Raw genomic sequence first — 18,896 nt, forward strand, 5'->3', positions numbered from 1 at the left:
ATATTTCTTTGACATATTTTGAAATGGACCTGCAAAGCTGTCTTTCGTGGAGAAAATCTACATTCTGTAGGGAGTCCCCTTTCTTTTCTGGGTGTCTCCTCTGATCTGAGAGGGAATTAACCAAGGGTCTGGGACCTTTGTAGGTCTGATAAGAGCTCTGAAGCTGGCTACCTGGAGGCTTCATATGCAGAATAAAACTTTTCAACCAATTTCCGATCAGATAATCTTTGAATCCACCTATGACCTGAAAGCCATCCTTCCCACATCCCCAACCCCCACTTCCAGTTGTCCTGCCTTTCCGGACTGAACCAGTGTACATCTTACATATATTGATTGATGTCTTATGTCTCCCTATAATGTATAAAACCAAGCTGAAGCCGAGCCATCTTGGGCACACGTTCTCAGGATCTCCTGGGGCTGTGTCATGAGCCCTTGGTCATTCATATTTGGCTCAGAATAAATCTTTTTAAATATTTTACAGAGTTTGACTTTTTGTCAACACTAGTACAAGGCATTCAATGTATTTTTTGCTGAATAGATGATGGAAAGAAGTAGGAATGAAGGAAGAAGAAAGGAAGGAAGGAAGGAAGGAAGGAAGGAAGGAAGGAAGGAAGGAAGGAAGGAAGGAAGGAAGGAAGGAAGGAAGGAAGGAAGGAAGGAAACGAGGTAAGGAGGGCAGGAGAGAGAAACTAAGAAAGAAAAAAGGAAAGAAAAATGAAGGATGGACCTCTCTTTCAAATCTCCCCTCCCTGCCACCATACCACCATGGTGGACAGATCTAATTTTGCAGCCTGTCTCTTCTCACTGAAGTGATCTACATCGAGCCTATTGGTGCCACTCCACTGAAACTTCCTCAAGCCTATAATTTGCTCTAAACAAGCACCTCTGTAGACACCTTCTGATATATATTGCAGACATAGCATGTGTTTGGGACTTCTCCAGACATCTGTTTAATCTCTCCCTGCTACTTAAAATCTCTCTGATGTTAGTAAAGTTATTTTGCATCTTTGACTCATTTTCCTCATCTGTAAAAACTATATTTATTATATCCACTGTGAAGGTAAAAGTAAAAGGACATAAGGAATGTTTGACTTGCGGGGAGTTTTATTAGGGCCTAAAGCAGTCAACAGGGGATCTCTCAACTCTTGGAGTTATTATTAGGTTTTTCTCATTTCATTCCCTTTTTGAAAACCCAAGGAACTCTTATAAGTAAACATTGTAAAAATGTCTCCTTCTGCTTCTTGCAGTCACACACCTAGTACACTAATAAAATTAGACCTGCACTTTTTTCAACTTATGACTCCCTCAGCTTTAATATTTCCTGCTAAATGGATCTTGTAAAAGTCCTTGGGAAAATATTTGCATTAAATATGCCAAGAAAATAAATACATACCTTCTGCGTAACAAGAGTAAATTCAAATTACTGAGAAAAACATCAAGTTCATAATAAAAAAAAAAAAAATAGGCAGTGCAGATTCAATTCATGCAAGAGGACAGATGATCATCAGTGAGGTCCAACAGACCCATGTTCCAGGCTGGGCTCCATCTCCCCTCACTCTCTGACTTTTAGAAAATTATTCAATTTCTCTCTGCATCAGTTTTCCCACTCATAAAATAGATTCAACAATAATATATTTATAATTGAGCTAAGGTAAGAATTAAAGGAGAATTCATACTAAACCCATGACCAGCTGTTTCATATCCATGAAAAATAAAAAAAAAAGCAGCTACAATTTATGGAGCATTTCCTACAATCTAGACAGTTGGTCATAGTAAATGCCCAATAAATTTTAGCCTTTTGTTTTCATTGAAATGATAAACTTCCCTTGTATTCAAAGAGACTATGGTTGTTAATTTTAGATTTCATCTGGAGGGGTTACTAAATGTTCAGCTAGCTCTTAAAACATTATTTCTGGGTATGTCTACAAGAGTGTTTCTAGAAGAGTTAGCATTTGAATCCGTACACTGAGGGAAGAAGATTCGATTCTTGCCAGTGTGGCCAAATCCAATCCCTGAGAGGCCCAAACAGAACAAAAAGGTGGAAGAAAGGTGAATTAACTCTCTGTCTTTTAGAGCTGGACATTCATCTTCCTTCTTCTGCCCTTGGACATTGGAGCTCCCGGTTACTGGACCTTCAGACTAGGACAGAATTATACCACCATCTTTTTGGTTCTTCCATTTGCAGATATCTTGTGAGACTTTTCAGACTCCTTAAACTCATGAGCCAATTTTCATAGTCTTCTCTTATATATCTACATATTCTGTTGGTTCTCTTTCTCTGGAGAACCCTGGCTAATACGATAGTGAGATGCCATTCATGCCGACTTCATTAACAAAATTCATTAGAGTGGCAATACCCAGTATAGTTGATAATCTGGTCTGCTTACAGTTTGCTAAAAGCAGGGCAAAAGGATTCCATTCTTTTTAAAAAAAAAAATACACAGATTGAGAGTCATACAGAGAATTCAAGAAATAATTTTAGGCTTTCACTCAAAATTCTACCCCATTCCCCATATTTATTTATCCTAAAGCAGGAATTTCCAGCTTTTCTCATGAACTATGGGATTACCACTCAGAGGTGAATGACTAATAAACTTAATTTTTGCCCATTATACATACATTGTAAATCTATGCAGTGTTTTATTAGGGAGAAGGGAACTTTTCTTCCAACCAAAAAGTTATTCTTTTAGAAACCCGTGTTCAAAGGCAAGAATCTAAAAGAAAAAAGATTTTAAATACAACAAAGTTTAACTAAGCAATAACTTATATAAGATTGAAAAAAAGTAAGTAGTCTAAATATCCAACAGAGTGTAATGATTTTTAAAAATGGATTGTTCACTTGATAAAATATTTTGCCAATTTTAAAAATAATCGCTATGAAGGCTTTATTCTAACACAATAATGGAGATATACGGAGGAGGAAAGTTAAAAGAAAGCCAACGTTTTAACATATACTGCTAATTATATGTCAAACACTGAGCTGAGCATTTACATAAAACATAGAAAGTACTGTACTATCTATTATTTGAAAGAAATAGAATTCAATACACTATCCATCATTATTATAACTTTACCCAACTCTTTATGTTCAGAGTCAAGGACTATAAGAGAATTGGGGAGAAGAAAACGGCCTTGATTTTCTGAGATGGAGAGGTGAATTTTTTTTTTCTTTCTTCAGTTTTGTTTGTTTGTTTGTTTGTTTGTTTCTTTGATACTGGTTTTGCAGTAAAAGGAAATTATACCCAACTCTGAAGATAAATTTGTAATAAGACATCATAATTTCCAGTCTAAAAGGGTACAACCAAAGTGCTTCCCAGTTTCCAAAAATACCTCATAAACAGATCGTTGAAAATAAGCTATTTTATACTAAACATTCTTTCTGTTGTTACATTTTAAAAATTAATAGAAACGCACCAATTTCAAGACTCCAAATAGAAACTAAAAATTGCAACAGCCTACCAGCTTCCAAACTTGCCCTTCTCTAATTGATTCTACTCAACAGCCAGAGTGATCTTTTGAAAACATAAATCAGATTGTGCCACTCTCCTGACAAAAAAAAAAAATCCAAAGGCTTCTGATTGCACGTATAAAATAATCCAGGCTCCTTATGGTGGCTCATGGTGCCCTCTCTGACGTAGTTCTCATCCCTCTCACTGGACGCCTCTCTTCTCATCATCTCTTGCATTTGTTTTGTCCTCATTCTTCTGTCTCAAACGTGCTTTATGATTCCACCTCAGGGCTTTGCACTTGCTCTTTCATGGCCTTAAACATGACTCTCCCTCATATTTTCTCAGACCCGGGTCCTTCTCATCTTTCAGTGTCCAGAAAGAGAAGGTAGCTGAATTAGAAGTTCTTGCCTACAAATCTTTATTGAACTGTCCAACTCTTAGAACGTACCAGGCTTGTATTCAGTGCTAGTTGTGAGTCCTAGTATTCAAAGAGCTCAAGATTTCTTGGAGTGCTCGAAAGAAAACAGGTAAAAACAGTTCCCTATGATGTGTGCTTTGGTGCTGGGAAAAAGGGGAGATCTGGTGTTGAGGAGTTGGAATTACAGAACCAAGACTTGCAGGATTAGGGGAAAAAATATCCAGAGGAAGCAACATTTAAAGTGAAGGATGGGCAAGCGTCAGCTGGAGGAGAGGTAAGACAAATTGCTCCAGTCACAGGAAATCAGAAAGAGTGTGTCTCCTTCAGGGGCCTGCAAGCGGTTTGTTTTAATCACTAGTCTACTGGGTTCATCTAGAACTCTGCATAAACAGATAGAAGAGCAGCAAGTCATCTGATTTAAGAGGTAGGAATTTGGAGATCTTGACCAAGGTTTTTGCACACATATGAGGGCCAATTGCAAATTGAGTTATGTGCTGCTTCCTTCATAGCTGCACAGACACCCAATGCTGACTTTATTTTCATCTCATCCAGGATTTTCAGAAAAATGATCATAAATCCTAAGGCCTCTGAATGAGATGCTGACAAAGCTCCCTTTTCCTTCTAGAATAATCAAGAGTGTCTAGGGTAGTCTACTCACCCAATCTGCCCAGAGATGAGAAGGGCCAGAAGCCCCAAGGGGCTGTTATGCTTAACAGCAAGGAAACCATAAGCAATAGGACAAAGGCAAGACTGTGGGCTTTGAAAGGCTTTCCGTCGCACACTCGTCAGGTGCAGCTTCTGAATGGCATGGGGAGAGAGGGGTTGTATATTCAAGGACTGGATGTGTTTTCTTATGTTCTACAGGCATATCCTAAAATGAGGGGCAGTGAGGGTGGAGTGAAGAGCAGAAACAACTCCCCTCCCCTTCCCAACGACAAGCAGCTCCTGGGAAAACACTGAGGTGCCATGAAACCTGGTCCCTACCCTGCTGACTGTAACTGTCTTGAAAATTTCCTCTCTTCTTTGTTGTTTGTAATTGTTTCAACAACAATTACTTACAGTTATAAAGTACTGTGTGCCAGATACTAAGAGTTTGATGCATATTAACGTTTTTTCTTCATTAACTACTTTTTTCTCAAATTTATTATTTTTCATTGACAAAAATGGTTTAGGAATATGTATACATTGTAAAATTGAACTAGTTAACATATGTATGATTTCACATCTTATTCTGGGTGAGAACACAAACTCGACTCTTTTAGCAATTTTCAAGAACATAATACATTGTTATTAACTGTAGCCATTATGTTTTACCACAGATCTTTTGAATTTATTCCTTCTAACTGAAATTTTGCACCCTTTGACCAACATCTCTCCAGGACTCCCTCTCCCACGTCACCTCCACCATTCTACTCTAGCTTCTATGAGTTCATCTTTTTAAGATTCCACATATAAGTGATAATCTTGTAGCATTTTTCTTTCTGTGTCTGGCTTGCTTCACTTAACACAATATTCTCCAGATTCATCCATAAGGAAATAATATTTCTTTCTTTTATGGCTGAATAGTATTCCACTCTGTAGGCCTAACACATTTTTTTTAATCCATTCATTCACTGATGGACACTTAGGTTAGTTCCATATCTTGGCTATTGTGAATAGCTCTGCAATCAACAGGGGAGTACAGATGTCTCTTCAAAGGCACTGATTTTATTTGCTTTAGATAAATACCCAGTATGAGATTGCCAGACAATATGGTGGGTCCATTTTTAATTTTGTGAGGAACCACCGTACTGTTTTCCATAATTGCTGTACTAATTTATATTCCCACCAACAGGGTATGAGTGTTCCCTTTGCTCCACATCCTCATCAGTCCTTGTTACCTTTAATCTTGTTGATAACAGCCATTCTGAAAGGTGTGAAGTGTTATCAAATTGTGATTTTAACTTGAATTTTTCTGATTATGAGCATTTGAATTTTTCATGTTGAGAATTTTTATATACTTATTGGCCATTTGTATTTCTTCTTTTGAGAAATATTGATTTAGGTATTTTGCTCATTTTTATTTATTTTATTTTAATTAATTTATTAACTTATTTTTTAATTATTTATTTATTTATTTATTTTGAGATGGAGTCTCACCCTGTCACCCAGGCTGGAGTGCAAGGCAGAATCTCAGCTCACTGCAATCTCCACCTCCCAGAGTCAAGTGATCCTCCCACCTCAGCCTCCTGAGTAGTTGGGACCACAGGCATACACCATTATGCCCAGCTAAATTTTTGTATTTTTTAGTATAGACAGAGTTCACTATGCTGCCCAGGTTAGTCTCAAACTCCTGAGCTCAAGCTATTTGCCTGCTTTGGCTTCCCAAAGTCCTAGGATTATATGCATAAGCCCTTTTCTCATTTTTAAATCAGAAGGTTGGTTTTCCTATTATTGAGTTGTTTAAGTTGCTTACATATATTCAGCATTAACCCCTTACAAGATATATGATTTTCAAATAGTTTCTCCCATTTTGTAGGTTGCTTCTTCATTCTATCCATCGTTTCCTGGCTTGAAAATATATTACAAAGCTGTAGTAATCAAAATGAACAATACTGGCATAAAAGCATAGACCAATGGGACAAAATTGAGAGCCCAGAAATAAATCCATGCATTTATAGTTAATTGATTTTCAACAAAGATGCCAAAAACACAATAGGGAAAGGGCAATATCCTCAATAAACAGTGTTGGGACAGCTGAATATCCACATGCAGAAGACGATTGGAACCTTATCACATACCACATACAAAAATCAACTGAAAATGGATTAAAGACTTAAACACAAGACCTGAAACTCTAAAGTCACTAGAAGAAAATGTAAGGGGAAAGCTCCCTGATGATTGGCTGGGTAATAATTTTTTGGATATGATCCCAAAAGCATAGGCAACAAAAGTGAAACTAGACAAATATGATAACATCAAAGTAAAAATCTGCACAGCGAAGGAAATAATCAACAGAGTGAAGAGACAACATATTAACTCTTTTATTCCTCAAGCAACCCCAAAGAGGTAGGCACCATTATTATCCCAGTTTTAGAGATCAGAATATTGAGACACAAAGAGGCTAAGCAACTCATACAAGATCAATCAAATAATTCCCCCAGGGAAAGAATTCTAAACATGCAAGGAACACTGAGTTTGAGAGACCCAGCATAAAACAAGGAGGGCAGGGCTGGCTGGGAAAAGGTAGTGAGCATGGTTATGACAATTGGAAGCCACAAAACACACCGTCAGTGCTTGGTATTAAATGAGTGGATCATTAGTGACAAGATCCAAACTTTAAGTTAAGCTCTTTAGGAGGTCCATGTTCCATATGCCAAAAATGATTTTCTACTCATCTCATTTTTACAATACTTGAAAAGAGAAATATATTAATAAAATAGATAAGAGGAAAAGACAGGTCAACTTGGAGTTAACTTCCAAGGAAGATATATGCTTATTCATTCAACTTTTAAGAGGCTGAACCCACATTTGTGGAAAGGAAATTTGGTGGCAGTAGTCCAGGGAATTGTTGCTGTTTTCTGAAACATGGTAATTGGAAAAGGAGCATTTCATGAATGCTGCTTAGAGCAGGACTGTCAGGGGTGTAGCCCCTGCAATTAAGGCTACTGTACATAAAGGATGCATATTCAAAGATGTCATCATGAAAAGTCAGATGAAGGGGTAGAGTTAGTGAAATAATGGAAGTTAATTTCTATTTTCCTCTGTCTGAGTGAATGAGGCATATAATTAAATCAAATCACCTTCACCCACTCACACGTATGCCAAGCACATGTGCATGTGCACACACACATACGCGTGCACGCACTCACACATACACACCGCCTCCTGAGTTCACAGCCACTCAGATTAGAAGGGCATCGACGCAAAAAAATAATAGATGTACATGAAAGAACTACACTTTCTTTCATTTCACACCCACCACCATTTTATGGTATTAGTTAGCTGCTTTACTAGGAACATATTTATTGTTACTTTATGACAGGTAATTTAGATAGATGTGGATGCCAGTCCTGGGTACATCAAAAAGAGATTTGCTTACCCTGACCCTAAATTCCCTCACCCTACAGTTGATATGACAGCATGGAAAGGGGCAGCAATTTCAGTGTTGCAGCTACTCTTACCTTAAGAATGGAGACTTCCTCAATGAGGCACCTAAAAGCTGTTGTAAGGAAAGAGATCATATTTTCTCACTGTGAAACTGCCTAGGCTAGAACACCTGCCCCCAGGGAAGGCTTCCTTCTGGTTTGTACATGTGTTCAGCTGGACATGCAGCCTTAGCACATTCCTGAGTCAAATCAGCTGGCAAACCTACCAAATCCTGAGCACCGAAGGGCTGATGAAGACCAAGAACTCTACCATGGCCAACTCAAGTCTCTGTATTTCTCAGGGTGGGGGTTAGGGTAAGTCTAGTGAGATGCCTTGAGTGGAACATTAAGGAGGTAGCTGCCTATCCTTGGGTTATATAGCTACCTACCCTTCCTTACATTTTATACTCTGGGTGCCTCATTCATCTTACCCTAGTCCCAGCCTGATCTTTCCCCAGGTGGCTAATGTTCCATTCCTAGAATCATATCTCTTACTGTAGCATCCCTTACTGCTTTGGGGGGAAGCTGCTGATATACCATTTTCCTTATACAGCATCTCTTCTCCTCACCAAAATGTTCAGATAAGCTTCCAGCAGTTTAACCCACAACTTAAGCAAAGTTCCTTTTCTTCTCTTAAGCTATCAGGGCTGGTACTATTTACTGGGACAGAAGTGTCTTTCTGTCTTTTGGTTTATGACTTCAGAGCTTTCTGGGGCAAAAGGTGAAATACCCACTTGTGGTCCCAGAAGGATATATATCGGAGACAAATTTAGCATGAGGGCAGTTTCTCTCAATCTTGTTTTCATTATCACAGTCATCTTCTGGGCCAGATCCATAACACATGTATTCTCAGTGAAGTCAATATCCCATAGGAGCTTTATGGACTTTGTTTTTGTCCCACCTGACCCATGAAATTTTAATACTACAAACATACTATATATCTGCTTATGTTGTCAGGTAGAGTTGAGTTTTGGAGCACTCAAAACTATGATAATGCTTAGGATTAATTTTACTAAATTTTTACTATCCCAAGAATCACTTTTAGGGGTGACTTTGCCACCATCCAGAATGCATATATTTGGGAGCTGGCCCAAGAAGATGGTAGCCCGACTCTCCCTATGGGCTGTGGATCTCCTCCTACAAAGGAGATAGATTCACTCTTGGTTGACCATGGTCCCAGGGGTTAAGTTAATAGGTTAAGAGAACTGAAACATCAGGAAAGTGTCAGGAAGAGTACCGGCCTTCACTTTCTTCCACCGTCCCCCAGTCTCCCAGTTCCATGTGCGAGTTTCCCTGCTTTATCTCCCCACAGGTCAAAGGGGATGCTTAGCCACTGGTCCACATTTCTTTCTTGGTGTAGCTAATCCACCAAGAATTTGCAAGCCTTATGGATTCAATCGCCCATTTCCTTTCTTCCCAGATCTGTCATGAGGTGATAATTCCACTCACCTGTGTCTGCCAAATGGCCCTAAACTTCACTTCAACTGGAAAGGCCTTAAATGTATACTCAAGGAAGAGGATATTAACACACTTCTTTGGCTGCAGTTCTAAAGCCATTAGCCAATCATTTACCAACAGGAAAAGTGAAAATTTGATCCCTATCTTTCCCATTTTTTAATTTTCTCATGTGGTTTTAAATCCAGGAGTGGAAAAAGAGGTTGTTATTTCTAGGAACCCCAACCCTCTAGTACATAGCGTTTTCACATAGGTTGTAGGCCTCTGAGAGAACACACCACTTGTCCTAGAACCTAGTATAATATATTGCAGATAGTAAATTTTGTTGAATATTTGTTGGATACTTGACACAGAGCTTAATGAATCAAATATTTATTTAACCTGCCATTCGAACCTTTTTATTCCAGTCTTGACTCTGGGATAAATTAGCTGTGTGCCCTTTAGTAGATCATTTCCTCTTCCTGGGTCCTTGGTTTCCCCATGTGAAGGATGAAAAGCAAATTTGCCTACGTGTTCTGAAGATCCTTTCAGCTCTGCCATTCTAGGATGCTGGAACACAGATGCATAGATGTAATGCTACTGAAACGTTTAAAGGGATAGGGTAGCAGGCAATGAAAGAAATCTCATGACATATCCTTGGACCTAAACCATAATTTCTCACTGGAGTAATATTGCTTCTTCTCAGTTTCTCAGGATCTGGGTGACAGCTGTTCAACCTTTTTTAATAATCCTGTAGCAACTAAGAGAAGAAAACAAGGTAGGAGGGAAAGGATGAACAAGAGAGGGAGGGGAGCAAATGAGGCAATAAACACAGAGATGGTCGGAGAGAGACAGGAACAGAGGGTCATAGGGAGTCAGAGAGAGGCATAGAATGAAACGGAGGAGAGAGTCAGAGTGAAACACCAACATAGAATCACAGAGAATCAGAGAGACATAAACAAAGGAGAAACACACACAGAAACAGAGGCGAGGAAAAGGAGAGACAGAAAAACAGATCTAAAATAAAATAGAAGCAAAAGAGAGCCACAGAAAGAATCAGAAATAGACACAGGCAAAGAATTCAGAGATAGAGACAAACAGGAGAGAAGGTCTTCGGGGCTGATGACAAGACACAGGCGCAAAGATTTCCAGGGTGGAAAAGGACAAAAAGAGGTATTTTTATCACTTTTCAAAACAATCACCATTACTAGATTTTTCCCCTCTCAGGTAGCGTGGGTGGGGAGGGAGCCTTGGGCCCCTCCTGTCTCTCTCCTCCTCTAACACTCTGCTTATGCACAAAAGACAAAGTTATTTGAATCCTGGGTGTCGTTAAATGCTCTCTTGCCTTCATTTACAATGTGCTAGAACATAATGTTCCTTGGGAGATTTCGTGTAGGAGAGAGTCCCCGCAGCCAAGAATAGCAGGGGCTGCCAGCCGTCCTCTTGAAACCACAGCGCAGCCCAGAGTGGGAGCACGTTCACACTTCAACTTCATGCGTTTGCAACTTCAGTTTAATAGGCCCAGCAGGGCCAGCACCAAACAAATCCACCCCTGGCCCAGCAACCCCACCCCCGGCTGAGCTCCTAAGAAAGCACTTGCTTAAAATGTGATACCCGAAGCCTGGTGAAGACTCCACATACTGCAGATGTTTGTTGATTCTTGGATTTCCTTCAGGGAGCCTGTGAGCTCCTTGAGAATAGAGGGATTTATTTATTCATCTCAGCTTTTCTGAACTTTAGGCTCTCACAATTTGAATGGTACCTTCAGTCAATTGCCTCAAGTTGTGGCTCAGCATCCACATCAGGCCATGCATTGCCATGCTTTTCTTTGTTTGCTTTTTTAACCCCACATTTTTCCCCAACATTTCTTTTCCCTTCAGTTACTCAGGCATCCATTCTCATTTCTGTTTCGTGCATGTCTTTTCCAAACCACCCTCCATATGTTGAATTGCAGACATGTGCCTCCAGGAACATGGGCTGTACTGCTCTGCATGTACCATCTCATTCTTACGTAACTGACATTGCGGTCTACCTTTCATGCTACCTTGTATTCACTGCATTTCTGTTTTAAAAGCATCTTACATGGTGCTTGCCACTTAGTAGGTGCTCCACAAGTATTTTGAATAAAATAATGAATTTCCACATCTATTTATCACTCTTCCTTACAACAGTATATGACCACTGCATATGGTTTACACACAGGGCTTCAGTGCTTTCTACAAGTGGGAAGGCATAAACTTCCTTTTTTTACTTTCTGAGCTTATTCACAGAAGGCTTGAATCATCCTGGGAACTCCAAGGGTAAAGTGGCATCACCATTGGAATGGGAATCTGGAGATCTGAGTTGGTATTCTCAGGTCTACACATTTGTTAATCAAGAGATCTCATTTTCATTATTTCTAAAATATGGACAGCAAAATCTACCTTGCTAACTTCTCATGGTGGTCAAATGTGCTAAAACTTGGAAAGGTTTTGGTAAATGGCAAGAACTTAACCCTCCACCCTTATGTTAGGTTATTTATACTGTCATTAACTTAGAGGTCAATAAAAATGAGTTCATTTTAAGCTCCATGGGGAATAGTGCCTGGCCGCATAGTAGAAACTTAACCTTCATTGAATGGAGAAATGATCTTGGTCCCCTTTGATAACTTTCTCTCATTTATTTTCTACATTCTAGTACCTAGCTTCTTGCTATTCAGCTTTGTCTTCTTTTTTAAGCCACACACACGTCCTTGATATAGAAGACTGAAGAGTCGCCATTTTCTCATGACCTTCATTGCTCGATTGGATATGGAGGTACTTCACCTCTGATTGCATGAATATCACTGTCTCTAGAATGCAAGTTCTTTGAAGGATTTTGACCACAATATCTTCCTTAATTCACACTCACATTTTTATATCAAATCAATGACCCAAAAACAAAGATCTCTGTGCAACAGGTCATGAGAAAGGAAGAAATTAGTATCAGAGTTGGCACCAGAGATTTAAAAGGCAATACTCTGCCCTGAAGTCTTGGAGAGGTAGCAGAAGCAGGTGTTACAGACCTGGCACCAAAAGGAAGGGATACAGTTGAAGCCATTTGACCAATCTCCGTCCCACCTAAATAGTCCCTTACAGTACTTTCAACCCCATGCCTGAGGTTCAAGGGTCAGTCCCTTACAATATCAAAGGAGATCAGCAATGCCCCATCTGTGAGGATGAAGAAGATTTCTTCATATCTACAAAATTCCTAAGGAGAAACAGCACTACTTTTGTTTTCTCTGAACACCTTCCCTGAAATACTCTGCAAATAAAAACAGCTTTGAAATTCAGGCTCTGTTTAAGTTCAAATTTCCAAATCTTCGCTGTTAATCCTTTTTTAATTGACGTGGAATGTATCCTCAATTATTAACAGAAAGTGTACTTTTTGGAGTCTAATTAAATGCCCTAATCACATTCCTACCATTAAAAATGGTTTTAGGTTTTTGTTGTTTTTTGTCTTTTAATGAGCTATTTACTCTGCTGATAACTACGGTGTGGCCAAAAGAGGAGATTCAAAAACAGCTCCACATACTCAAAATGAAGTAGCTTTGTTATTGACAAAAATAATAACCTCATGTACAGCAGGGGGTGGTAAGAAAGCCTAAATTTATGGCTGCTGTTGAATGCACAAATGTCACTTCCTTGAAGAGGGAAAATTAGTTTTTAAGCCTGGTTTAGCAGCCAGAATCTCTGGCTGTCTGCATAATATTGGATTTTTCAAGGCTTCTATGATGCCCTGGGGTGGGCTGTTTTGCATGCAAATTGCAAATTATATAATGTTAAAGATGTTATTTAAGGAAAAAATGAAAACTGAGTTCTCATTCTTTTTTTATTCATTCTCCTTTTCAACCTTTCTTGTCCTTCAACTTTATCTGACATTTATTGAGTACCCATTGTGTCTTAGGTGCTCCTATATCATTTGAAACGCATGACAATAATTTGAAAGAGGTGGAGTTATATAATTTCAGTGGATGAAGAAACTGAGGCTCAGAGAGTCTAAATGATTTGGCTCAATGCTCAGCTACACCAGAGCTACTGAAACTTGAGCACGTATTGGAATCCCCCAGAGGGCTTGTTGAAACAGAAATTGCTGGGCCCCACTCAGAGTTTATGATTCACTAAGTCTCTGAGTGAAGCCTGAAATTGTCTTTTCAACAAGTTCCCAGGTAGTGCTGATATGGCTTATCAGGGGACCACACTTTGAAAATCACTGCTCAACGACCTTTTCCTCGGACTTTTGGGCCTTGAAGCTGGAAAAGATTCCAAGAGGTCATTTGATCTGTGTCCCTGCTCTCAGATAGATAAGATATTAATTATGCCTATTTTATAGATGACTCATTCAAGAATTGTTATGGGCAGCAAAGGGAGAAAATGTCCTGACCAGAGTCAGCCAGGTGGTGAGTACTGGGCTACTCTCATTCATCATTAGATTGACATTTAGCAGATAGGACACTTTTAAAGTATAAACTCATCTTGTAAGCTAATTTCCCACTCTACCTGCTGCCCTATAGGCCAAGCCTCAATTGAAAGCAAGTGAGCTGGTTGGAGCCAGTCCCTTCCAGACACCAGGATCAATGCCCATCGCTCACGATGGGGGTGAGAGTAGTGGAAGAGGAGAGTGTGGGAGGCAAGAAGCATCCCTCAGTCTAAGCCTAGCCTTCAACTTTGCCAAGGCCTTTGTCCACTCAAGAGGAGGTTATCCAGGTGACTCACAAAGTTACAGTGAGGGTCTGGGGTTGAAGGAAGACATTCATCATTTCGTTTTACCTTGTGTGTTATACTCCCAGTCATACCCTATTTTAGTAATTTAGTAAGTTATTGTCTTCCTTTGTATTTTTGCACCTGCAAAAAGTTTAACGGAAAAATAAAGCGTTAAATGTTTCAACATACATATTTAAAATAAAATATGATTTCTATAAGCCTGTTGTCATATTTCTTCACTTCTTCAAATTAAAATGACCTTCACAAGATTGGCCTCTCCACCTCTGAGAGATACTGACCGGGGTACCCATGGCTGTACAGCAGCAAAACTGCAGGAAGCAGCATTTATCAAAGTATAAATGAGAGGAGAATTGCAGAGAAGTCCTGGATATGTGTTCAGGGCTGCACACTCTGGGAAAGCCCCATTCTGTTCTGGAGAAGTAGGAGGAGCAGAGCCTCCAGACAATGCCTGATTACGAAATCAGAAAAACCTCCATCTACAGAGAAACCTCCAAACAACCCCCATCCCAACCCCTATTCTTCTGAAACCTGTGCTCCACCCTGCACCAGGGTGTTTGCAGGAAAGCTTAGATCTGAGCATTTCATGCCCCTTGTTGGATCTTCCACAGGAACATCGCTCTAAAATAAAGCCCACATCCCTGGGTATAGATCACAAGACTAGGCACACCATGGGCCAGAGTTGAGACCAGCTAATTCTAATTGTCACTGATTAATGGCACTGGTTTTGGTTGCATGCCATCTCCAGGTTTTTATTAAAGAAAAGAAAAAGTTGTGTATAAAATCCCAATCACGGAAAGATTGCATTACCATGTAGGATTTTACAGCCATTGTTTGGATATGATTGCAAGGAAGATGGGGGAGGTTCAAATCTAATTGCTATGGAAACATAAGTACTTTTCATCTTGTGTTTTTAATAAAGTCTCAGTACCTCTCCTTACATTTTCATTAAATTTGAACTTGCACATTTAAATGCCAGCCTATCTCTAGAACTGAAAATGCTGAATCTAGAGACAAAAACAGTCCAAAATCAGAGGACTGGAGGCATTTATCAGAAAACATGCAGCGGGAAAAACGTAAGACTGAGATCTGCTCCAGACGCCTCTCGTTTCCAAGTCTGTGCTCTTCACTGCCTGGCCACACACGGCATTAGGTGGGGCAGAGGACAGGTAGAGTAGAGTATCTCCTGAGAGCTAGACCTGTGACAAACCCGCCACCATGCACAGTAAGGCTGGCATGCTGGACTTACTGTATGAACCTGGCCAATTTCTTTATTCAATTTGAGCCTTAAGTTTCTTTTCCCTTAGTGTCCTTCCCACTCTGAAATCCTGATGCAATAAAAACATTTATCTCTACTCATCTTTACAGACTTCATAGACAGGAGATAAAGAAAATGTATTGATTGTTTAAAAACTTCTTGCAGACCTAAATTAGAGGTTAATTTCTCCTACTTTCTTTCTGCTTTTCTGTCTGTCTGTTGTTCAACATCCTCCTCTTTCTCTATCTTTTCTTATTTTTATAAGAAAAATTTTTTCTCTCTATGCTTGCCCCTTGGTTTTTCATTCTTTCTCCTTTGCATTCTGTAAACAGCCAGCATCTTCCACAACTCACTACCCCTCAGATTGCTAAGTGAGCAGAACTACTTGGGCAAAGGTCACAAGTGTGCTGGGTGATTATACTAATCAGCTTGGCCTACTAGAGCAAAATACCACAGGCTGATTGACTTAAACAATAGAAATTTATTTTCTCACAGTTCTCCAGGCTGAAAATTCAAGATCAAGGTGCCATCAGGTTTGGTTTCTGGTGAGGCCTCTCTTGCTGGCTCCCAAACAGCTGCCTTCTCTCTGTGTCTTCACATGGCCTCTTCTTTGTGTGCTGTGAGATACAAATAGAAAGACAGAGAGAGAGAGAACACTCTGATGTCTCTTCCTCTTTTATAAGGACACCAATCTGATCAGATAAAGATCTCACCCTTAGTATTATCTCACTCAACCTTTATTATCTCTTCATAAGCCCTCTGTCAAAATGCAGTCAGTCACACTGGGGGTTAAGGCTTCAACATATGAATTTGGGGGAGGACATAATTCGGTCCATAATGAGGGTCTAGAATAAGCACGAACCTTTTTGCGTCTCTCACCCTCAAGTGATCTCTTAGATCCTACATAACACGTTCGGCATATTCTTCTCTCACTAGGAGCCAGAAGAACCATTGATGGCGCCTCTTTGCTCCTGCCCACCTTCCCCAATGTCACCTTCTCTTTTGTCTTCCATTTGACTCCATGAAAGATGTGAGATTTCCCAGAAGTGCAGAGGGTCCCCATTCCATCTGGGAGGAGAGGAGATGAAGGCCTCAGACACTTCCTGGCAAGCAAGCAGCCAGCTAAATGGTGCCAACAGTGACTGATTAGCAAGTTCTGATTCAGCAACCAGGGCAGCCTAAGGGCACTCTCAGACACTGGACCCCAGAGCAATGAGCAATATGAATCTATTAATGACAAATCACATTACAAAAAAATGGATCCATCTTGGGATGAGCTTTGTAAATGAGGGCATGAAAGGAACAGAGTGGCTTTGATGTTGTGGACCTGAGGGACACTTCCAGCCACAGCCTGGTGACATCATGAGAGTGGCAGGCATAAGTTTAAAGGAGAATGCAGTGACAGATGAAAAAGTAGTTGTGCAAACAATTAAATTAACCAGAAGCTCAAAAGCACAACATATGGAAGTCTTTTTTACTGCTTTCACATTGAATAGTTCTGGCTGACCATGTTCCCTCTCCTCAGTGTCTTGGGTTTGAGTTTGTTCATTCAGAAGATGTACACCATGCTGGGGTCAGGGTAGAATCTTTGCTCAGCAACAATTTTATTCATGGAGGAAGTACTTTCAGTAGTGGTTCTGAATCCTTGTCGATAGGATATGAAATGTGAAGCTTCAGATCACAAAATGAACCCTTTTTTATCCGATCCTTTTTTGCTCCTCAGACCTTGTCTACTGACTCAGCCATTCCAGCTGAAATGCTTTTCACTGGTTGCTACATAGTCACAGCCTGTGTTCCTAGAGTAATCTCCACCACTTAACTGTTAATTTCCCTAAAACTTTTCAGCATTTCCCAAGACTCATTAACTAGTGATGCCTTGCCCTACCAGGCATGTCCTGTTCTTGTTGGTTGGAGTTTGTGGCAGACAGAGATAGTCGGCCCAGATCCTCCTTCAATGAAGAATTTATCATTTCATTGCCAGGAATCCAGTCATCAGACACTATCCAATATTGATTTTGGCTGTAGAGACCTGGACCATGTTCCTCTTGGAATAATCATATCAAACAAATGAGCAGGATGGAGTTTAAGGGCCTGGCCATTTCAGCTCAGTGGGGAATACCCCAAGAGGCAGGAATTTCTTGGAACTGCCTTTGATTGGCCAAAGCTTTGTTGGGTCTGGATCTTGGTGTAACATCATCCCCTGCCCAATCTTCCTACCTCTTCCTGCCACAAGTCAACACCTAATAAACCTTTGGGAGAGCTAATTCTGCCCCAGCATCTGCTTCCAGAGGACCTGGCCTGCAATAGTGCAGATTTTGTGAGTTGTTAAATGTCTTTAGTGTCAGTCCTGCTTATATAAACTGAATTGCTTTTAGTTCCCAAGACACCCCCTATTCACTCGGGTTTTCAAATCTTAACACCTGTTGTTCTTGAGTGTGCCACCACTGTTTGTCTGAATTATTCTCATTCTTTCAAAACCCATCCTAATAGTCAAAATATTTCAGTCCTGAGAAGCCCCTCATGATAGTATTAGAGTTCTATAGCTGTGCAACAAACTTAAAATAAGACAGAGGGACTATCTCAAAGTTTCATACGGGCATGGGCTAGCTGCATCCTCTGCTCAGGGATTCGCCAGGCTGAAATCAAGGTGCTAGCCAGGGCTGCAACCTCATATAAGGCTTAGGGTTCTCTTCCAAGCCCATTTATAGTTTTGGGCTGAAATTAATGATATTATCATTAATATCTTGTAATGATATAATTGTTGTCCCGTTATGTTGTTGGCTGTTTGCTTTCTTCTAGGAAAGCAGAAGAGTGTCTTTTTGACACTTCATTTTCTTTTAAAGGGCTCACCTGATTGGGTCAGGCTCACCCAGGATGACCTCTCTTTTGATTAACTCAAAGCTGACTGATTAGTAACCCAACCATAGGAGTGATAGCCCATCATATGCACAGATTCTAATCACATGCCTGGGAATAGCCTCTATCCACAGCACAACCAGCCACCGTGGCAGAGGAAGTAGAGTTTCATACTGACAATTGAATTCTCTGGCCTAGAAGTGACACCATGCACTTTAGCTCACAATTCGTTGACCAAAGCTAAACACATGGTCCATCCAACCACAAGTGGCCAGGAAGTGCCTTGGAGGTAGATAACCGGAAATATTTGACAACTATTACCACAGACTACCACACAGGGTAAAGATTGTATCTTTTAATTCTGGATCCTTGGTACTTATTCGATGACTGAAAGATTGTCAACAAATGTGGACATCAAAAAAGAATATTCCCATCAACATTTTTTTAAGGAAAACATTTTCAAGGTATCTTACAGACCTTCTTTTCTTCCTTTCTACCACTTTAAAACCTAGAAAATGAAAATTTGTTCAACTGTGTTTTCATGACTGTCTTATATTGACTATTGGCTTGACAAAAATACTGTTAGTAAATTTTTTTTAAAACCCACATTTTTGA

This window comes from Macaca thibetana, chromosome 5 (genome assembly GCF_024542745.1).
Source record: "Macaca thibetana thibetana isolate TM-01 chromosome 5, ASM2454274v1, whole genome shotgun sequence".
Taxonomy (NCBI): Eukaryota; Metazoa; Chordata; class Mammalia; order Primates; family Cercopithecidae; genus Macaca; species Macaca thibetana.